Source organism: Rousettus aegyptiacus, unplaced genomic scaffold, assembly GCF_014176215.1.
Source record: "Rousettus aegyptiacus isolate mRouAeg1 unplaced genomic scaffold, mRouAeg1.p scaffold_m13_p_2, whole genome shotgun sequence".
NCBI lineage: Eukaryota > Metazoa > Chordata > Mammalia > Chiroptera > Pteropodidae > Rousettus > Rousettus aegyptiacus.
Window position 1 is genome coordinate 62,884,793 of NW_023416295.1, and position 24,373 is coordinate 62,909,165.

Here is a 24,373-nt window from a genome sequence, read left to right on the forward strand (position 1 = left end):
ACCTTCAGAGAGTTGATTCGGTAAGTTTGGAGGGAGCCTTGGACAGCTGTATTTTTTATTTTTATTTATTTAATTTTTAAATTTTTAATGGACATCTGCATTTTTAAAACATTCCAGATTATTCAGAGCAGATAATCGAAAGACATACCACTCTGAGTTAATCGCTTAATAATTGTTGGTGTCCACAGTACTTAAAAAGATTATTTTTAGGCCACAAAAATATAATTAATATAAAATAATAATATGAAATCCAGGTATGCTCAATATATTCAAGGACTATCATTGCGTTTGACTTTGATATAATTCCGACTGGGCTGAAGCTTCATTAATGCTTTTCTGTTTAATTCCATTCGACAGCCATTAATTAAGCACCAACAACGGGTAAGAGACTATACGAGCTGCAAAGAGAGTCACAAAGTTGGGTAAGACATGATACATGTTCCCAAGGAGACCACCATTTTGAGTTTCCATTTGTTAGTTTCTTTTCACTAATAGCTATTAACGACTTAATTATTGGTAAGAAAGTGAAGGGTGGGAAAACATGGCATAATTCAATTTCAACTAAATTCAGAATTAGGAAATTAGAATCTCAGTTTATTATATATTTGTTTGCCTTGAGCAAAGCACTCTGTATCTCTAGATTTCATTCATTTTATTTCTAAAGATTAGAGCATATAATCTTGAAGTGTTTTTGTACTTCTCAAATTCAGTGATTCTATATTAAGGATATTATAACTTTATGTTGAAAAACTAGTGGACAAAAGGTATAGGAATTGCTAATAAACATGTAAAAAGATGCTCAGCATTCTTGGTCATTAAATCACAGCTAAATTAAAATTACAGTGAGATGTCATTTTATGTCTACTGTAATGGCTATAATAAAAAACACAATAACAAGTGTCAGTGAGGATGTAGAGAAACTAGAATCCTCACACTTTGCTGGTAGACACGTAAAATGATGCAACTTCTTTGGAAAGTTTGACAGTTTTTCAAAAAGTTTAATGTAAATTTACTATAAGATTCAGTAATTCTACTACGAGGACTCTCCCCAAGAGAAATGAAAACATAAGCTTATACAAAGACTTGTGTGTGATATTCATAGCAGCATTATTTATAATAGACAAAAGTGGAAATAATCTAAGTGTTCATTAATTGAATGGATAAACAAAATATAATATATAAATATAGTAAAATACTATTTAGCAATAAAAAGGAATGAGTTACTGATGTAATATGGATGAACCTCAAATCATTGTTTTAATTGAAAGAAGCCATATGCAAAAGAACACATATTGCATGATTCTATGAACAATCTATATATGACATATTTAGAAAGACAAATCTACAGAAATGTATTAATGATTGCCTGACTTTGAGGGTAGAAAGGGAGCATGCCTGTGAATAGACACAGGGATATTTGATTTAGAGGTATCAAATTTTCTGGATTATAAAACTGGATTTTGGTCATGGTTGCACATCTCTGTAAATTTACCTAAAGTCATGGAATTGTACACTTAAAATGGATAAATTGTGTGTGAATTATACTTTAATTAAGCTATTTGAAAAATGGACAAACCAATACATCTACTATTAAGTAGATTAACAGCTCAGGTAGCACCCCTCTTCACTCTAGTCCCAAATATCTCGTTCTTAAACTTGTATGCCTTTCTCTTAATCCTGCAAAACCAGGCCAAGTGCTGACAGCCTCCCTGTTGCTTTTCCTAGGCAGTGCTGAAGGTTAACATTTGTGTTTTCTCCCAGACCTGCAGATTTGGGCCAGCTTTTTGAGTGTGTTCACTAGATGTTTGTGAAAACTCATTCTTACTGCCATTAGGAACTCACACAGGGAGCTGGCTGTGGGGCTGGGGTGTGAGTGGGAGAGAATATGGAGTGCTGGGGTTGCCGGTGGGCCTGTTACAGGACCCACAGTTGAGGCATCCCCAGTGCCTTGTGGATGGGAGAGATGGAGTCCAAGATGCAGTTATTAGGATTCACATCCTGTTGATATGTTCTTTTCTGAACCCTGGTTGTTATTCTCCTACCTGCTCACTGACAGGCTGTTGTGTGCTCAAAACAGTGCTCTGGATGAGGCAGGAAAGAGATGGACACTATTGGCAGTGTCTCATACAGCTGGGGAAGCTGGGTGCTCACTCACATATCTGACTTTCCCTCGCTGGAGAAATAATACCTGAGAAGGGCTCCCTTGGACTGGACTGGACTGCGTCGGGGGAGGGGTAACATGAGAAAATGAAATCATTCTTCTTGTCCTCCTCAATGGGTCTAGTCTTGGATTTTCTGTTGTTGTTCTTATGGTGTGCTGGAAATTTCCTGATGGACTTTTGGACTGTCACAAAGGCTCTCTTATCTGTGGATAATTATCTAAATAATTGTTTTCCAGGGGCTTCTGGACCATGACCAAGGGGAGCTGGAAGTGGTTCATTGGCCACTTTGGGGTTCACTGGCCACTTTGGGGTTCACAGTGTTTGCAAGCCTATCACCCTACATACAGGTGGGTAAGGCTCCTCCCAGGTCCCTCACATATGGTGCTGGTGGCAGAGCCAAAGTCAGATGGGCTTGGAGCTGAGACCTCAGGGATATAGAGCTATTTCCAGATCTATAGCTGGGACCATGGTCAGCAAGTCAACCTTCTGAGTGCAGGCATACTTTCAAAATAACTCTCCTTGTCCTTGGACCGCAACAGGGTTTCACAACCTTCTGGATCCCACAGATCCCACAGAGGCATTTTTATCTGTGGATAGATGCCAAATCATTGTTGGGGTGGGGATATGATTGAGGGATGTCTTATTCAGCTATCTCACTCAGACTTGGTTTCTTTATGTGAGTTGTTCACCATCTGATGAGGAAGAAGGGAGAAACTGAAACATAAAAGGTCAGTACAAATGGTGGGAGAAATACTAGGTAAATGTAGATGTGAGTACTGTGAGATACTCACACAAAAACATTTCATGATCAACTTTGTCCTTAACTACTCTGTGCCTGACTTCTAGGCCAGCTTAAAACTCAGCCTAGATGGTTTCAAATGTCTCATGCAATTTTCTTATTAAGATTAGTTTCATGTCTGTGCTAAGAAGTACTAGAAATTTCCACTGCTTGCAAAATTATATCTACAGAATTATATTTCTCATGGTTGCCTGATGGTTTGCAATTATAGTACAGATAACTTTAATCTATTCATATTTAGATATAAATAATTGCGGGAGAGGTAATGTTTTAAGCTGTATGGATTCCTTAACCTTAAATGTACACATGCTTCCTGGAAATAAGTTTCAGATGGTGGAGAGGGAAGTAAGTCTCTGAAGTCATTGGACACTTTCTTAAGTGGATGAGTAGGAGGTGGTACAAAGATGTGGGGAGAAAAATACCAAGGGAAAAGGGAAATGTACACAAGACCATCCTAACTTATTTCACAATTCTGCTTACAGATCTCCCTCACACATGTAAGTGCTGGTTGGCAAGGACTATTGCTGCTTTAAGTTAATGATGATGTGGCCACATAAAAGCTGGGGATGACTTTAGTCAAAGCAAAATAACATGAACAACTAGTTGTCCCCTTGCACTGTCAAGAACAGTGGTGTTCCTTCATTGTGATTTGAAACCTGTCTTCTGACCTCATTCTCCTCCCGAAGTGGTTGCTTTTCCATTGGTTCTCTGGCTTCACTCCCTCTTAGTCTGGTGTCTAAGCACATGGACAGCTTTCGACTAAACCCAGGTTACTTTCTGGCGTTTTCCTCTCAGAAGATTTTTTTGGTTGATACACTTGATTCCTGAAAAGCTAGCAGTGATTCTAGGACCCCAGAGATGAAACACATTCAGGATTCTGACTCTTAGGAATCATGTTAATAATTCATCATTAGACTAAGGTTCTAATCCAAAATTTCTTTGAGACAGTCAGTGTTTCTAAAAGAGTAATTCATGGACCATCTGCATCAAAAATTACCTGGTGGGGCTTATTAAAACTGTAAATCCTGATTCTATTCCATAACAGAATATCTAAGGATAGACCCTGGGGATTCTTAGGTTTGTTCAAATTTGAGAATCTCTGAAATAGCTACCACAGTAAGCATGTGAGAAATGATTGACAAATAGCAGGACCTCCTCAAAGGTCAAGGGAGTCAACAAAAATAGAAGCCCAAAGAGAAATGCAAGGGCCTGTTGAAGCAAAGCATCAAGGTGTGTACAGTAGGCACGCATTAGAATTATAGATGTTTCATGAGATTGTGGACCATGGTGGATACTAACATGTTGCAGCTGCCATCCCAACAAAAGATGGGTTGCACACATCCACTGAGTGGAAGTGGTTGTTGAGATCATATCAGGACTGATTTTCTACTCCATTCCTTTGGAATTTACCAGTCTCTTCCTATATACTTATCAGTGAGCTAACTGCTATTGAGGTGCACATAAAAGTATGAGGGCTTTGCCCTTGAGGAACTTGTGGTTTTGTTGGGGAGCCACTTGGAGAGAAGTCGGAGAAGGGCAAGCGGTCAAGTGCTAAGATAGCATCACCTTCAGTGAAGTATTCAATGAAGTGAAAAAGTGTGTGTGATAGCATTTTTACAAATAGTAATTACTGCTATGATTGTCACTATAGGCTCTGAGAGTTCAGAAAAGGCCACACCCACCCCTCTTGTCAGGATCACCGTCAGTGGCATCATCTTTAACATGACTCCATTGTGTTTTCTCCTGCAGGCCTGTGGGTGTGGACACCGTCAGGAACACTGGCAGTGATTGGGAAGCCTCATGAAGCTTCCTTTGTCTAATGCTTTCTTTGTATTGTTGAAGGGCAATACTAGTCTGTGCAACCTGCCAGAATGAATTACAATTCCCCTTGGACTCCACTCAAATTAAATTCCTGCTTCCTTAATTAATTTGTTTCTGTTCTTGTTCTACCTCTTGTCATTGTCTGTCCATATGGTGCTGGGTTATGACATCCAATATTCAGAAATAGGAGTGACTGGCACATAGTGAGAGTTTAATAAATACTCATTATCACCAGTCTTACTGTTCTCATCGTCCTCTCCTCCAATGTGCAAAGTGATGTAAGAATACAGAGACATATTTCTTATCATGGAATCCTACTATATTCCTGACAAATACCAAACTCGATGCTCAATCAGTCCTTCTGTTCTTTCCACCATATCTTTGTCTTCTGGGTCAGTTCAGAACACTGGTAGAGAAAGTGATCAAAGTCCCAGGGCTTCATGTGAGTCCAGGTTCCCCCAGAATCCTATAGAGGGCCTAGGAGCTTAGTTTATTCTCAAATGCAAAGCTGCCCGTGGCTGTCATGTCACACTGTGGCTTTGTTTCTCCCTCAGCAGAAGCTGGGGGCTGGTACTTGAACTTGATTTTGCCGGTTTTATAGCAAACGCTCATATCCCTATACATCCCCTTTTTCAACAGTACTTGGATCAGGCTGTCAGTGCGTTCGCCAAACACACATTTCTGCCTCATGCTTTCAGATATACCTCATCTCTCTCTTTCTGTGTGTGTGTGTGTGTGTGTGTGTGTGTGTGTGTGTGTGTGTGTGTCTGTGGTGTGTTTTGAGGGGATTTATAGCAGAAATGAAGGCTCATGCACTCAGAGTAGTTCTCCTGAGGTCAGAAAATCTAGATTCGAATCTCAGCTCAGACTTGCTGGTGGCCTTGGGCCACTCACTTAATATTCCTGAGCTTCAATCTTCTCATCTCCAGAGTGGAGACAATAATAATTAGTATGCAGTTTAAGTGAGGATTAAAAGAGATGATGTGTGTTGAAGTGCTTAGCACAGCACTTGCCTTTCATAAGACGCTCATTTTAATCCCTCACGAGCTAAGGCTTCCCTGGGTTTGGCTGAGGTAGGAAAGAGTCAACAGTGAAAATCATTGGCAAGAGAATGCCTCCAGCTCTTTCCACAAGGGTGTGGGGAAATGGATATTAACTCAAAATTAGCCCCTGATATCTCATTGTCTTAAGCATAATCTTAAGCAAGGATGAGAAAAAATTTTGGACCCGGACAAAATTTAGAGATGATAATATTCACTTCCTTCATCACATACACATGCATAATCACACCTGATGGCAAGGATGTGCCTCCCTATTGTCCTTCCACTGCATGGTGCTGCCTCCTCCTTACTCCGGTTGCCCTGAGGTATTTTTCTTGAGTCTATCTACTACCTTAAGTGTACAGTCTAGTTGCATGTGACAGGTAAAAAACAAAACAAAACAAAGCCGTTTTTTTGTTTCTTATGTAGTCGTAGTTCATGGCACAGAATGGGGGACTTAGGGATGAGGAGAATGAGAGAGCCCGCAGGCTGCATTTACTGCCCCACTTTTGCCTCCATCACCTACCCTCCCCAAGTGCAAAGCTGCCAGTATCCATCAAATCACATGGCCCCTTTTTCACTCCTCCACCCTCAGGGGCCAGAGTGAATATTTGCATTAATGTCAGAGGAGCCCAGGTTCAATGTGAATTCTTGCGTGTTATGCTGCTAATGACCTTCAGTTTCACCAAAGGGCTTTCTCAGTGTATTTCTCTTGCTCTCTGGAGAGAGAATTCTACCTGTTTATAAATTCCATCCTAAACATGTTGCAGACAAAAAATCCTTTGTTTTCCTAAAGGGGACAAAATTTGAAAGACTGACATTAGTTAAGAGGAAAATAGATGACTGGTTAAGACATCTTTAATATGTAGGTGCTTTGCATTAGACAGTGGGAAAAACAATTATAAACTTTAGATATAGTAGGAAATGTCATATTTGAGAAAGTTTTACACTCAAGGGTGAGGCCTCAGAAAAAAATCCCTTTATGATGAATAAAGAAATTAGCCCTTCCATTTATCTGACAGAATGATGTGGCAGACTGGGCCAATGGAAGTGAATGAACTTGAGACCCAGACAGATGGATTTTAATTTAAGCTATGCCACTTTGTGACCTTGGCTAAATTACTTTATGCCTCTAATCCACAGGAACATCAACTCTAAAATTGGGGTAGGGGGAGGGTGTAGGTATACTACATAAGGCTTTGAGATTAAGTAAATATATAATAGCACTTATCATGTGTCTGGCTTATAGCTGACCTTGCTCCCTTCTCCTTCCCCTTCCCCTTCTCTTCCCTTCCCTGTCTTCCTTTCCTTGTCTTACATAGTCTTGTTTTGTTTTGTCTTGTCTTCCTAAATCATGAGAGTGTTCTTGGTGTTAAAGTTAGTGTTACATACTTGCAGGCAAAGCAGCCATCTTCATCAAGCTATCTGAAAAAAGCTAAGAAGCCTGTTTACTTAAAACCATATCCCCAACCTCCTCTTCTATCTACCCCCAGGCTTTGTCATGATATCGAAATTCTTCTATGAATCACTTTTTAGACGGTTAAAACAGAAGGCCTCTGTTGTACACATGTTATGTGGTTTCAGAGCACTAAAGAAATGAAAGCCTTTGGCAAATGAACATGGGTTTCTCAAATTTGACAAGGAGGGAAAGAAATGGGCCACATGAAATTCCGTTTAATGGAGAAGAGAAAGCAGAGAGTAGGATGTTGCCTGGTAGGAGAGGCGTAGTAGAAGTCACAGTAGAGTCTCATGAAGACCCATGGGATGGGCAGTGGAGGGTCACATGGACACCTACGAGGAAGGTGGACCACCAAGGGCAGAGCGTGTGCTGAGAACAAAGCGCCAACAGCATAATGACTCAGGGCTTGCCATGTACTGAAGTTTAGTTTTATCTCTTATGCGCTTTCATTTCTGCATTTACATTTTGGCTGCCAAAAATGTAAATAAGATAAAGAGGCTGAAGCTTTTTTCTTTTCCTTTTTTAGAACATCAAAGGTTAACTATTTGGCAAATGATCACTTGTTATGCACTTAGTGGCACCGTGTGTCCAATCAGCCCATTTGAATGAATAGTATTTCGCCAGGAGAATTTTTTCACTCTGGCTCGATGGCACTAGGACATAATTTTAGCTTCCCGGCAGCATATACCCCTCCTCCTTCTCTGCTCTATCTTGTTTATTGCCGTAAATACCAACGCAAGGATTTAAACACAGAATCCGGGGCTACTTTATTTTGCTCATCATTACTATTCACACACAGAAATGCACACCTCTTACCAAACTGTACCAAAAGTAAAAGATGACAGCGAATAGCTATATATTAATGTATTTGCATATAGTGTTGGCATATTCTAAAAACGCAGGGTTTAGGTTAATAAAGCATTGCTGGTCTAGGAAATATTAATAACACTTCAGTCAGCTTCTTATTAATGTCTGAAAGTATTTCTGCATCTCATTTTCATTGGGAAAAGAGAGACGTAACAATTTAGGGTGTAGTGGTCAAATGATTCTGCCGCTACCCAGATTCTGTCACTTATGCACCATGATTATGATGATGGATCTTTCCAATTTTGTCAGTCTCTTCTTTGTCATTATTCCTTCAGCTGGTTGGTTTCTGGCTTTCATATCAGCCCCAAAGAAAAGCAGTTAACGGCGCTCACATTTCTGTTGCTAATCTTTGGTTTATTAGATCTTTTTCTAGAATTGCATTTCAGGGGGCTCTACTGAGCTGCTGGAATAGCTGGTGTGTATCAGGTATTATTGTAAGACTTGGGGATGGTAATGCTGGGCTTTACAAGGTGAGACAAATGTGGTATTGGAGAAAAATAGATTGTTGATGGTGAGGCTTAGTAAGAAACATTTGTTTTCCTTCCAGCTTGGTTGTTAAATTAAATTATGACTTTGAGGAACAGAGGCCCTAAATTCTTTCTTCCTGCCTTGAAAGCATATTCGGCTACGATTGTATGCTGAGTCCTTTCCCTTCCTCTGTCAGTGGCTGGCACCCTGATGAAGACTGCTGTCAGCCTAAGATAAATCATATTTCAAACATATTTTTTTTTTTCAGATTGGACAGCCAAAATTAGTGTGAGGAATGTCAGTCTGTTGCCAGATCTGTCAATATAAAGTTTAGATCACAGTTAACTGGTGCCAGTTTAGTTAACTACCTGACAAAAAAGGCTCATAATATGCCATGAAGAATGATTTCATTCTTAAAATGATAGATGCTCAAAGCCAGCAGGGATGCTGAAACTGATACTGGTCCTTTTAAAAAGGACTTGATAACATGGAATAATGGCAGGAAGGAGAGCTTGATCTGGAAATAGTTGGAGGTTGAAAAAGTCTATCTTTATTTTATACAACTTATCTGCTAGTTTGAAAAACCCTAAAGCACCTTCGGTTTGGAGCCAGGCAGAGATTTGTCATGTGATATAACAGCCTCTTGGTTAGTCCAAGGTGCTTCTAAGGCTTTTTTTGATATTCCAAATTCCAAATTCCAGAAGGACAGAGTGCAGGCTCAAGATGGTTTAGGAACAGATATTTTTGCTGTATTCGCTAGAGTAAACTCACCTGTGTTAACGAACAGAAGCAAAAAAACTCTAATGGCTCATGCACAGTTTATTTCCAAGTCTTTCATGAATCCGAGGCAGATGTTTCTAGTCAGCTCGTGGCTCTCCTCCATGTGACAATTCAGAGATGCTCTTTTCATTTTGAAGCTGTACCATCCTCTAGTCAGACCACTTCATCTCATACTCGAAAGCATATATGAATCATCTGGGGAGCTCATTAAATGCAGATTCTGTTTCAGGAGGTCTGGGGTGGGGCCTAAGATTTTGTATTTCTAGTAAGTGTCAGGTGATACCAGTTCTTCTGATTCATGGACCAGATTCTGAGAAGCAAGGACCTAAAGCACTTCATCATCAACTGCATCTAGCTGCTAGAAGAGAAAAGAGTATGTGGAGAGTTTCTGCGGGACAAGCTTGGAAATGGCATACAGCATATCTGCTCACATTGTATTGACTAGAACTCAGAAAATGGCTGTACTAAACTCATGGGAGGCTGGGAGATGTGGGTTAGCCATATGTTCAAGAAGAAGAGGAAACACATTTTATTTAGTGAGCTTCCAGAAGTCTTCCACATTTGGTGATTTCAGGTGCTAAAGCTCATTTATTTTTATGATCTCATGATATTCCTATAAAAAATCCCCCTAGACTTTCCTTTCCCCGATGCTTTCTTAATATTTAAAAAGATGCTGACAGTTTGTTATCTTTGAGAATGATAATGCCTGGCATTTATAAATAACATATATATATATTTTTTTTAAGGAGCCCAAGGTTTCTTTTGAGCTTGTTTTTTGTTAATCTTATGTGTTAGAAATAAGGTTGGGTCCCCATTTCCGCCCCTCAAACAATTAGGTATGCAGAACGGATGTGGTTTCTGGGTGGCAGACAGAGTCCTGGCCATGCAAGTTGTGTCGCCACCATCGACCTCCTCTGGGGTCCTCTCTGGTTTCTTCTGATGGCAGTGCCCATGGCTCTTCACCAGCTTTTTTGTTCTTATTGTGGAATCTGCCTTATTCCTTAACTGAGTAGAGTTTTCTCTTAGCCCTATGCTGTGTTTGTATTCATCTGGTGCGTTCCTTCTTAAAGGATTTAAGATCCATTTAGACTGTGTGATTCATTTTAAATAGCTTAGTAAAAAGTTAGCTGAACTCAAGCTCCAAGGACAATTTTAAACAAATGCATATGTTATTATAGCTGGTCTTCAAATAAATACAGAGAGAAATGTCTGGGGATCTGTGAGCGAGGCATTTGTTTGACTTTGGCTTGTGGTCATCAGGACATGATTCTTAATTATCTTATGATTCCTGAACCAGAGGTAAGAAAAATGGAGAGTTATCTTATTTTTAGTATTTTATGTAAAATTGTAGGGGGAAAAAGCCTTCCAAAGCTTTTATAGGTTTTGCAATTATATCTTTCCAACTCAGATGTGGTCTGCATGTTAACTGAGGTTATAACAATGGGTGGTTTTTCAAGCCTAATATATATGTTTATCTTGTTGTTAATCCTGTTTTCTTGCTTATATATCTGGACGAAATAATTTAATCAGCCTTCGAGAAATCTGTAACAAAGAAATTGTAATATTTCATTAATAAACTCAGTCTGTTTCTAAAGGACTTATTCTATTTTATGATACTTTTATATAAATATGATCTTAGAATATGTATTAAAAAGCTGGGGGCAGAAACTTTGTTCGATAGCTCATGGGAGGTACAAAGTCTCTTACCTCAAGGATCCTGCCCTGAATCTGCCCAGTGTTTTAGCTTCTGCCATCCCTTGTACTAGCTGTTCTCTGTAATAGTGGTTTTCCTCACATGTATTTGAGAAAATGAGAATTAGTCTCACCTCGGCTCTTGAGTCATCTGCTGTACCTCCTTCTTCAAGACCAGTTTTACTTTGTTGGTTCCAGTTCTACTGTTATCGACCATTTCCCTGGCTCTAATCACGGCTTTGGACCATAGGCCTCTTGGAAAGTCTCCTCTTTCTGTATGAGTACACGCAGAAGGGTGGTCCAGGCCAGACCACAGCTTCTTTTCCTTCCTTGCTCCTTGGTTTTTCGCCCTCCCAAATGCACACTGCATAAGCATATATAACTTGACTAATGTGTTGAGGAAACTGAAAGGAACTACGTCATAGGAATTAAAAATCTCTGATTCTATGTTTCATGTAAGATTTCCTCTCATCCAAGAGAAAAGTAGGAAGTTAAATGCTTTCTGGCTGTTGTCTCAAGCAAATACCCCAGTTTCTATCTTGCTCCTTGACTTTATGTCCACCTTTTTGTAAGGAAGGACATCTTTTTCTTTAAAAAACAAAACGAACTCTAAAGCTATGGTTCCCATCCTTTTTGGCACCAGGGACCGGTGATCCTGTGAGAACCTAATGCCTGATGATCTGAGGTGGAGCTGAGGTGGCAATGCTAGCACTGGGGAGTGGCTGCAAATACAGATGACACTTTGCTCCATTGTCAGTTGCTCACCTCCTGCTGTGTGGCCTGGTACTTAACAGGCCACACACTGGTACCAGTCCACGGCCTGGGGATTGGGGACACTTGCTCTTTCTGTTAGACTCAATTTCACCCTAGGATTTTTCTCTTCCCCTCATTTGGTAGCAGAATCCAGTAGTTCCCAGAAGTCCACTTCCTTAACCTTTAAAATTTCAAGTCTTCAGTAAGGTCTGGCAGCTGGGATTGGAGCAGGCTTGGCAAGCAAGTCCAGGATAAGCCTTGGCGATTTTGTTCCAGTGGAAACATCTAGAGTGGATTCTGAGACTCCCAGTCTGGTTCCCTTATAACATCCATTCCATAGGAAAATGGAGAATAAGAATTCTTTCTGGTTATTCAGTTGACAACTATTGAATAAAATGAATGAATGTATGTATGCATAAAGTTATTCATTCTCCAAATATTAATTCTCAAAACTAGTAATGTTTAGATCTACATTTAGCAGAAAAGTATTCCATGAAGCAAAACCTAATCTCACAGATTCATGAATTATGCATGGCAGTTTAGGAACGATTACTTCCTTACCCTGGCTTTTTTCCTCCAGGTCCAGAGTAGACCCTTGAATCTCCTGCTTAAGAAATGTATGAGAAGCTGCATTCATTCCACTGAAGGCTATACAAATACCCAGGAGAAGGTTTGAAATAACCATTTTTTGGTATGTTAAGACAGATCACATTCCTAACCAGGACTCTTACCTCACTACCTCACTACCACTCCTACCTCACTCACCTTTCTTTAAGTTTAAGGGGAGTGTCATTCAGGTAGGGAGCTGGGGAGACAGTGTCATACCTTTCAATGGCTTTGTTTTGTTCTTCTGATATATGGAAACTTAGTCATTGTTTGCTTGTGGAGAGTTATTTGTAGACAGTAATTTGAAATATAAATATCGGCACGATTTTTATTCTAATGCCATGAATAAATACTTTTCTTTTCTTTCTTTCTTTTTTTTAATGTAAGCTGTTACTTAAAATCGATATACTTAGAGAGAGGTTCTTTTTACCTATGTATATGGGCTTCTCGGTCAAGGCTAGAGGATATTAGCACCTGGCAAGTTCCTAACCACATGAATTATGTATATATATTTATATATAAATATTTTTTTCCAAAGTTCCCTTTATTAAATGTTGATTTTTCACAGACCAGAAATACAAAATAAAAGTAGAAATAGACCCCAGTAAGGAGCTACAGGCCTGACCTCATATGACCCCTGCTGTAGCAACTTGAACAGAACAAGACGCAGCTATATCCCCAAGGTTGGGAAAGTAGGACAAGGATTTGGATCCTGCACTGCCCTGCCTCCCACCCGATCTCTCCCCACATCATAAAGAGACATCCTTGTGAATCAGCAGGCAAGTAAGATGCCTCCCTTGCTGTCCCAGCCAAGTGCATATCACCAGGAAAGCTTGCTGAGATGGCACAGGATCCAGAGACTACATTTCATATGTGGAGACACTGGTATCAACGCATGGGTGGGGAGACTGGGGGTGTGGCAGGGCAAAGCCAAGGAGAGAGAATTTTCCTCCTCTCTATCCATCAGATCCTGATCCCGAATCTTCGGAGCTGGGGGGAGTACTGGCTAGTTTCTCTTCTTCAGAGTCCTAGCTCAGCCTTCTCTTCTTTTTGCTCTTGTTCTCTCCTGAAGAACTCTTATCACTGGACACAAACTCTTTGCTCTTGAAGCTCTCACTTAGCTGCCTTGACGATGACTTGGATGACGAGCCCCTGGAGGGTGTTGACTTCTTTTCCATCTTTACCTTTACTTTCTTCTTCTTCTTTGACTTGTCCCTCTTAGAAGACTTGCCCCGGCTCCCTTCGTATTTTTTCATGGCTTTTTCGTATTCCCTCCCGGCATCCTCAGCTTAGCGATCCCACTCCTCTTTCTTCTCTTTGGACATTCTCTTCCAGATCTCACCCGCCTTCTTGGAAAGTTCTGTGATACTGATGCCAGAATGGTCTGACTTGACCTTCTCTCAGCTGGCATTGAGCCACAGCATGTAGGCAGACATTGGTCTCTTGGGGGCATTCGGGTCTTTCCCTTTCTTTACCACCATAGGCTTCTTGTGGCTCTTGCGATTCTTGGCCATCTTGGCCTTTTTAAGCTGTTTCCGTTTCTTCTCATCCCGGTCACTGTCCCTTTCATTGCTGGAGGAGCTGGCAGAGGCATTGCTATCAAACTCCTCTGCTACATCTTCCTCCTCTTCACCTGGGTTTATATATAATTATAAATATATTTATATATTAATTAATATGTATAAATATTAATATATATTTAATAGACTGGAATGGATCATTATCTTATCTAATATCAACATAGTTGTAAGAGTCATCAGTTTTGTGGGTCTATACTAAAATAGTATAATTCTACTAATGTTGAGTTTCTTAAACATTTTCTGTGTCTTTTAAGTAAGAGACAGGAAGGAAAACCTGAACTTCAAAAATATGTCAAAAAAAGTGATAGAGTCTGACTTTTAGAAGTAAACTCTGAAATTGCCTAGAAACTACAAATGAAACCTAGGGCCAAAAAGGTTAGATTAAGTGACTTCACTGTACATCATTTAAAAACAGTTCTGGTGGGGAAAAGCAGCAGTACAGCGATAACTTGTTTTCATTGCCAAATCCTAAATCGGTCAGTTTAGCAGAGATGAACAAAACAAAATAAAACAACAAAATTTTTGTAGCAAAAATTCAAGCGGCTGAAATCTTACGCAGATTTGGATGCTGCTAAGGGATATGAACATCAGAAACCCACGCCCCAAACTATCCCACCTACTGAGTACTGGAGTTGGGGTAGTTGTTGGGAGTCATCCAGCTCCTTTTTTTGAAGTATATTTATAGTAATTGAATAGCCTGTTCAATGTCACTCAGTTTCTTGATGGCAGCAGTAGGGTTAGATTTTAGCTCTTCAGAATCCTCACATTAGAATTCAGGCCTTCTAAGTGCTGATGTCTAGACTTTTCTGGAAGTGCTTCAGAAGCGATCTTTAGGGAGTGAAGGAGAGGTTGAGACTTTTGCTCTGGGGCCCACTTTAATTAACACATCTGGACTTTTAATTATTTTAATTATTGGAGTTTTAAGATTTTACTTAAGCAGGCATTTACTATTTAAAAAATGCTTGAAACTCTCTGTGATGTAATGCATTTCCATTTGTAGACTACAAGCAATTTATTTGGCTTGCAAACTATGAATGTCTTTTTTTGTGCTCATTAATATGGGTCCTGTCCTTGTAGTTCTTCTTCTTTTGTTCAACAATACCTTAAATTTTTCTACAAATACAGGTTATGTTGCCAGGAATTTGGGCAAAAATAAAAACCAATTTATTACCTTCTAACAAAATTAATTACCTTCTAACAAAAATGGATTAAAATGTTTAGAACTGAATAGTTTAACTTCTCATTAAAACTATGGATAATATTTTTTAGTCATTTCAGACTATCTTTAGGTTCTAGTCACCATGTTTTTTAGTTTTAAAATGAGCTTTTACTAATAAAGGATGGAGGATAATTTATAGTCATGAGACGAAATACAGCCCTTGTGAAATGACCAAGAATACAAAATCTATAGTTTGAAAAATGATCATTGAACACAGTATTCTTGGAATTTCCTATAGTTGATGAAGGATCTATTTGGATCCTTCACTACTGTTCCTTGTGGCTCAGCAATTATGAGTGATTTTTCCATCATCGCCCATAAATGACAGAAAACTTTCAGAGAACTGGACACCAGAGGCAGGAGGATATAGCATGGACAAGGTGTGGGAATTCACATTCGGAAAAGCCTTGAGCTTTTAGTTTAATTTTCATGACTCAAATTCTCATAATCACAGTCCTGGGCTATAAAAGACTACCAAAAAAAAAAAAAAAAAAAAAGGAGAAGAAGGGAAGAAGACATTGTTCAGTTGTTTTCATTGCATCTGTGAAGACAGGACACATGCTTTTTATCAGTAAATTTTTCTAATAAAGGAAGAGCCCCTAGATTTTAAAATGCCATGGGATCTAAAATTAGAACTTTCCGAATAGTGGTTATCAGTGTATTTTTGGTTTATAAGGGAAAAAGAAAAATATTTACCAAATTGAAAACATCTAATAGAGACATGTATCCATTTCTAAGGACATTTGCTTAGCCTGTGTAAGTGATCAATTTTATCTAATAACGTCAAGACTGGGCTTGACATGGGAAAGCCTAACAATTGATTATTGATACCTAGTAACTAGATTTTGATTTTTTTTGTTATTAAGCAAAATAACATCTAATTAATACTAATTATAAAATTTCTTATGGAATACTTGGGTTTAAATCTATTTAACTTACAAAAATTTCTTGCAGTTTTACTTAGTATACATTCATGTGCTATACATTTTATTAAAATATTTCAGCTTGTTTTTTCTAAGGCAAGTTTTTTTTTTTTTTTTTTTTTGGTGGGAGGTAGGGGAGAGGGTCAGGAGATTTCTTAATGCAGAATTTACTGTGAAAATCTTGAGGGACTTTACATGATTGAAGACAGGATCTTCACTTTGACAGTTTAATGCATTTTACATTATGATGGCATTGCATGCTTCGCAGTTCCTGAAAAAAGAGCTTACATTAGGTCTCAAGGTAGCCTCTTTTACTATGTATTTCCTGATCATCTCTTTTGCTCACATCAGATCCCCAAGGGTACTCATTTGTGGAGAAGAGATAATTTTGCCACTTGGGAAGGATGCATGTAGTTGTGTCTTGAGTAAAATTAGTTCCTTAAAAAAGTGTCCTGTACTGAAAGTGTTTTGTCCAGACTTGGAATGGCTCAGAAGATTAGCTCCAAGATGACATTCTGACTATGGCTCCTTATAGAAATCCTATGTTTAAATGATTCTGCAATTTTCCTGATGTTGTGAGTAAAAAAATGTATATTGACACCAGATTTCAATCTGCTCACTTGTTTACTTCCCCATGCACATGAAAAGATACAGATATATATATATATATATATATATATATATATATAATATATTTCATTTTATTGGAACCCCTCCAAATGAACTAAATTCTAGCCTGAACTTTTTCATTTATTTGTTGTAAAATTTTGAGTAAGTAATTCAATATATGACTTTTAATGTCCTTAACTTATGAGAGGGAAATTGTGGTATCACTAATTAAGTTCTTGCTATGGTACCTTAATTTATTTCAGTTCTACAGTTGAATAATACTTACCTGAGAAATAAAGATTTCTAGTCCTATGTTACTGATGAGAAAGTAAAGCCCAGAGAAGTTAGTTGAATTGCATGCCATCTTACAGCTGGTGAAGGACTTAAGTTATTTTTGAGCCCAGCTAATGTCTAACTTCAAAACTAATGCTCTTTCCAGTTTTTATAATGCTAGAAAATACAACCTTTGTGTCACATATTATGTAAAATTCAGTGAGGTGTTCTAAATTGTAGAGTGCTATAAAAAGACAAAACATTTTTATATTTATTAATTTAATCATAGAGCTATTAATAATAATACCCTGGCAGGACTAAACAGCCAACATATCTTAGATTCCAGCCTCCTTGAAAGGCACAGATAACTTTGTCTAAGAGGTACTCTGTATAATGTTACTAAATTTATTCAGAATCTTGGCAAATATAACAGGATTGGAAGTAGCAGGCATTAATGTATTTGACTTTGGCTAATAACCTCCTCTGGGATGGATTATGATAAATGGCATTTTTAGTCCAAGTCAAATTATGTGTTTGATAGCTGGTGGGGAAAGATGGACATTGTGTGAGGCAGTCTTTTAACATTCTAGAGAAATTATTTTAAACTGCTGGGAAAAATATTTCCAGGAAGTTGGGGAATCCTAATTATGATGTGAAAAAAAAAAAAAAAAAAAAAGCAGTGCAGTAACAACCCTTATGCACTGGCAATATCCTAAGTCAGTTTAAGAGGGCTAAAGGCCAAACTGAAGATATTTTGAAGGTTATAACAGAGTATGATAGAATTAGAATGTTTGGCTGTTGACCATTTTAGCTGCTGATCCAGATCCTGCATAGTTCACATTTTATTCCTGAGCACTAAATAACATGTGGAACAGAAAGTAAGTTTATTGCGATAACTTCTGATTTTTTGACCTGAAACAGCAAAGTTCATTGTCATTTACGTGGACTGCCTCTGCAGCTGTTTCTGTCAGAGTTTTGAAGAATTAGCACTACTGTGATAAGAGGAGGTTGGAACATAGTGATCCAGCAGCTGCTCCCTCCCTTGCCATTTAGGATACTGGGCTCAAATCAGACTTCTTATTGGGGAAGGATGAGTTAATAGGATTTCAGAAAGACAGAACATCATTACCAGGCTCCAATTCCCCCACTTTTAGAACACATCCTCACTTTAGCAGCAGTAGTCCAAAGGTACAAATTGTATATAACCCAGAAGAATATGTTGTTATTATTTTGTTTCTTATCTGTGTCTTCCAGTGAGATTTCAAGTAATATGGGGTCATTTCTCTCTTGTATTTTTCATGATGATGAGTGCTGAGAGTACATAGTGCATGTTTTAAAATGTTGATTGTTTAATTAGTTATGTAACACTTTTTTTCTTTCATAATTATATTTGATTACATTTTGAGATATATTTTTAATTCTGTATGTAATGCCAGTAATACACCTTTGGGAAAAGAAATTTTTTTGGAAACCTTAAAGTGGAAACCTTAAAGTATACCAAACCAAGCCAAACAATGACAGTTAGTAGATTTGCTTATTTAATCTAACATATCAGAATGTATTTTATATTATTTATGAATGAGGGATTCTGAAAAAATTAAGCATACTTGAAAATAGATGATTTTTAAAATATTTTTTAGAAAGCTTTTAAAACTATAAAACTAATATTTTCATGTAATAAGGGAAAATGTTGAAGCAATAAGAAAGTATTTATTTCAAAGGGAAAATTCTTCTTTCACACTCTTTCCCCATTTGGGAGGCAGAGATTTGGCCCTATGATATTCATTTTCTGGTATCACACCTGTGACTATGTTACCCTACATGGCAAAAGAGACTTTGCAGATGTAATTGAAGTCACCACGATAGGGAGAGTAGCCTGGATTATCCAGGTGGGCCCAATTTAATCAGATCAACCCTTAAAAGGAGAACTTTTTTCTAGCTAAAGGCAGAAGAAGAAATCAGGTGGCTTGACAATGGGAGACATCATGTGTAGAGAGGACCAGAGAAAGATTCTAGGATCTAATGCTAGTCTCCAGCTATCAGTCACCAAAGAAATGGGAGCCTCAGTCCTACAACACAAGGAACTGAGTCTAGCCTACAACTTGAATGAGTTTGGAAGTGAACTCATCCCCAGTCTCCAGAAAAGAATGCAGCCTTACCAGCACCTTGATTTCAGCCTTGTGATATTCTAAGCAAGACAACCAGCTGAGCCATGCTATATCTGGACTTCCGACCTACAGAATTGTGAGATGGTAAAATGGGTGTTGTTTTAAGCAGCTGAATTTGTGGCAATTTGTCATGGCAGCAATGGAAACTGAATATACCCAAGTTCACGTCCAGAAAGTTAATAGTTTGATGTGATTCTTTAGACTGTTTAATGTATTGAAACATTTCTAACTGAAAGTCAGAGTAGCACAATTGACCTGTATAATTGTTATGAAAAAAGTTTTGCTGAACAAAGCCAGACTTCTGCCATGATAATGCTGAATGTTGACAGTTTCCAATTCGGAGTACATGAGCTTACATTTTTAACTAGTCTTATCAGTGAGAGTTTCTACTATGTAAAACTTTAAAAATCAGATAGGAACCTGCCTGATTTATAATTGTTTTGAATATCTAATGTACGATGTATTCTCTCCTTCTCCCTCCCTCTCTCTTTTTTTAAATAAAGGAGCATCCTGAGGCATTTTACTTCTTTTCTGGATCTTTTCTGGCAGTGAGTTGTTGATCAGGGACAGAAGGACCAATGTGGGACTCTTGCTGTTAAAGTCTTCAGTGGTAATATAAAATTTCACGCAGTTCACTCAAGCCTGCTGCTCAAATTCATGCTTAATTGAGGAATACCTAAGTAGATGACTAAAAATACTGTTTTTCTTTTCATAAGGGGTGAAGAGAATGAAAATAAAGATGAGTTTACTACAGTAATCCATAAAGTTTTGGCCTTCCCTTTGACTTGTGTATGCAGAGCAAGCTTCTGTGTTAAATTTAGGCAGCATTGCCATAGTCATTAAACTAAAGTGGCTGTTGACCTGTTTGTTCATCCACCCATGTGTTGCTACAGGGTTCATCACTACAGGTTAGCACCCAGTGACTGATGGGCTGGACTTCAGACTCCATTTAACCTAATTGCAAACAAGAATAGTGGTAACAGAAATTTACCTAGGGTTGAGACTCAGCAAATGTATCAAAATGTTCCTGTATCGTATGTTATTTTTAATTTTCTATTTTATTTTTGTAAATATATCAGGTCATAAAGGGTAGAATAGGGTAGAAACACCTAGTCTAAGGGTAATACAGACATCTCTAAGCCTATCTGATGAACTGATAAGACAGGGCTATTTGCTCAAGGATTGAGGAGCCTTCAGGAAAAGAATATTAGCTGAAAGAGGACTTGAGAGTGATGACTGACCCAATAAAGGGGTTCTGCACCCAATTTCAATGTTAGGCAGGTGGTTCCCCACCACCAACAAGCGATTTTCAGACACCAGCTCAGTGTCCTACAATTCAACTCAATTCTAACAGCCCCTTGAGATAACATCAGATTCCATAGGTTAAGGGTTCAGTCCTAGAAGACTGCCCTCCTGCAGTTGCTTCTGACCAATCAGCTATAGCTTGGAGTTTCCAATGACTCTGTCCTTAGGTTCAATTAATTTGCTAGAGCAGCTCACAGAACTCAGTGAAACATTTCACTCACTCGATTACAGATTTATTATAAAGACGCAACTCAGGAACAGCCAGATGGAAGAGATGCACAGGGTGAGGCAAGAGGGAAAGGCCCAGAGGTTTCTGTGTGCTTTCTAGACACACCAGCATCCCGTCATCTCCATGTGTTCACCAGTCTGGTAGTTTAAAGAGCTCTCTTTTTGGGTTTTTATAAAGGCTTCATTACATATACATGATTAATTAAATCATTGGCCATTGGTGATTGAACTCAATCTCTAGCCCCTCTGTCCTCACTGAGGGATGAAAGTTCCCACCTTCCAATCACATAGTTGCCTCCATCCAAAACTCACCTTATTAACATAAAAAAGCTCCCTTATTTGCTCTCATCACTTAGGAAATTCCAATGGTTTTAGGTGTTCTGTGCCAGGATCAGGGATGAAGATCAAATATATAGATCTTATTATAAGTCACAATATCACATCCACTAAGAAAAACCTAGTTATCAGAGCCAAATGGAGAGCCTGACTAGAGAGGAGACTTTGAAGCAAACTCTGCCCAAGGGCCCCATTTCCTCAGTGGCAATTACCTCAGAAGCAATGGAGCAGCGACACTAGGCAGGAGAGTGGTGCCATGTGGCAATGCGGCCTCCTCTAGGGACACCTAGAAAAGCTACAGGAAAAAGGAGGCTTTTAAGAGTTTACAATGTTTAGTCAGTGGTTGGGGCAAGAGCTGGCGAATTTTGAAGTATCGATGTGACCTTGACCTGAAGGGAGTGAGACCTGGGAAGACTCCATTCCATATTGTGGTAGCCAACCTTCGAGATGGCCCCCAGAGATCTGTGCCTCCCTGTATCTATGCCCTTATGTAGTCCTTTCCCACATTAAATAGAGCTGACTTGCAAATCCAATAGGATATTTTGCAAATGACAGTGTGTGACTTCCAGGGATAGGCTGGAAAGGACAGTACAGTTTCCACTTTCCTTTTTTTCATACCACTTGCTCTGGGGAGAACAAATTCCATGTTGTGAGGCTGCTCAGGTAGCTCTATGGATAAGCCCATCTGGCAAAGAATTGAGACCTCCTGCCGTCAGCCACATGGGTGAGCTATTGTGGAAGCAGATCTTGTCACCCTAGTCAAGCCTTCAGATGACTGTCACCCCAGCTGACAGACTTCAATCTCACGAGAAACCCTGAGTCAGAACTACCTTCCTAAACCACTCCCAAATTTTCGACCTGCAGAAAACTGTGAGATAATAAATGTTTGTTGTTTTAAGCTACTAAGTTTGGGGTAATTTTTTATGCAGCAGTAGGCACATATATGCACATTGTGTAAATCCTATTCTCCAATACATTCTCAAATACTAGTTCTTTGAGGGCAGCATCTATATCTAATTCATCTTTTTATTCTCCACAGTTCAATCTATTAACACATTCTTAATCTAGAGATTTTTAAAAGAAAATGAATGAATCGCCTTGGACATATCCTAAATACTCCAAACCCTTTTAAATAGTATCTAAACTGAAGTAAAAATGTTACATCATGGCAGTCATTGCTATCAGAAGAATCTTGTCAGTAATATATAGATGTCTGTAGGAGTGGAGTGGAGCTGGGGCAGTAAGAAGAGAGGTGGCGACGGAAGGACAAGGCAGGGATTTTTTCCTTTAATTCGTGTTTCTCACTTGTTTCTACAGCTCTTATAGCTTTAGTTACAATACAAATCCCTAGTCTTAGGATCAAAATGATTGTGGCTGTGTGGCTGTGCGAAAATAAAGCACACATAGCTGGCTAGCTAGATAGATGAATAGATAGATGGATGGATTGATTGATGGATGGGTAGACAGTTAGATATCCAGGTAAAAGGAAAATCATTTTTCTCATTGTCATGATCTATAGTTTTATTTATCAGTAACACTGGTGATGAGATGTTTTGAGCTTTCCCTTTAAAAATCTTGTTAATATCCATCTCACAGTCTCTGTATTTATCTGTGAGTTGTATACTCATAACTCTGACAGCAGTTTTCTGAAACTGACATTTAACATGATATTTTTAATAATTCCTGGAGAATAATGAATAATCAGAATGAAAATAATTATTTGTTAAGGTATCACTTTGCTCTTAGGATTGAATGTCTACAAAATATTTCTCCAAACAACCTGCATTGCCATCATTTTGTTAATAAGAACCTGAGGCATGAGGTTGGCTCTGAGCTTTTTCTAAATGTACACGGTGAGTTAAAGGATGAGGTGTGATTAGAACTCAGTCTTTTTAGCTCCTGAGCCAAATATTTTACAAAGAGGTCATTTTGAAACTTCTTTTTTGTTTATTCTTCTAATATGTAGCATCAATTATGTTCATGCGCAAGAGAAAAAAGTCAATGCTAGGTATATTACATATATCTTTTCTCTGGTACATAACATCTATTACATTTATTTTGAAGAAGAAAAATGCTCTGAGGTCTTTAGAAATGTTTTTATATTGGAAAAATGAGATGGAGGAAATGAGTGTATCTAATTTTCTCCAAAGTGGTCTGATATATGGTAAGTGTCACTAATAGACCCCAGTTCATCATTATCATCCTAGTTAACATAATGATGACGATGATGATGATGATTATGATGATAGGATAATAGCAATAACGATAATAGATATAATAGAAAGAATCTGAGACTGAGCTTAATCGGTGTTTACCCATGTATTCAGACATGACTGGAATGTCTGGTGGAGAGGGGTGTCTATTTACATCAGAGGCCACGAGTCTCCAGAGAAATAGCACAGCTCGAAGGAAGACAAATGGGGTGAAGAAACTTTGTTTAAAGATGATGGGTCAAGAGAGGAAAGCAAGGTGACTCTGGGTGCCATCTGGTATGTTATTTTCAAGCTGAGGTGGTCGCAGTGTGGAAAGTAACTAATCCAAGAGGCCTGTGTACCTGTGTTCGCTGAGAGCCAGTGGATGTGCCAGGGGCAGTGGCTCTGGTGCTGGCAGCTTCTGCAGGAACAGGAAATGGCTTTCTCCTCGGGAACCTTGGTGTCCAGAGAGCAAGCATTGCTGGCTTCTGCACAGATTTGGTGAGGATTAGCAACGGCACAGGCACCTTTAGTTAGTGTCCCGAGCAGCAGGGCTGCCATCAGTGGACATTAGTGGGACAGCTGATACTAAGGTGATAGCCACAGCATTCTGGAGGAAGAGTGGAGGAAGTGGCTGATGCCATGGAGAAGACCACTGCCCGGGGCCTTCGGACCATTTGGAAGAAATTTGAGGGTATATAGAAACTCTAAAATTGAAGAGGGGTGGTAAAATTAAAGAAATAGTGGTTCCCTGTCTCTTAGTGTGACACTTTTTTTTTTATCAAGTCAGGTGTGGGCCTGTTGTGGGAAGTCTTTGGAGAAATCATCACCACAACCCATTCTATCCCTATATTATCTCCATCTAGGAATGTTAAATTGCCTACTGAAAATGCATTCACCTCAAAAGACCTCAATAATTAAAATAATTATAGAACAAATTATGCAAGTAAAAACAACAATCTGATATGTTATTTCCTGCCAAATCAATAAATATCTTTTAAACCTGGTAATATTACTCCTACAATTGTGTAGGATAATCTAATTCTTGCCCTTAGGCATGACGATGTTTCTCTGGCTCTCTTCCAAGCTCTCG

General features: G+C 38.7%; 1 pseudogene; it reads right to left on the reverse strand.

Annotated features, from left to right (window-relative positions):
* Nucleotides 1–13,403: 13,403 nt before the first annotated feature.
* LOC107513939 lies at nucleotides 13,404–23,759 on the reverse strand (annotated as a pseudogene).
* Nucleotides 23,760–24,373: the final 614 nt, after the last annotated feature.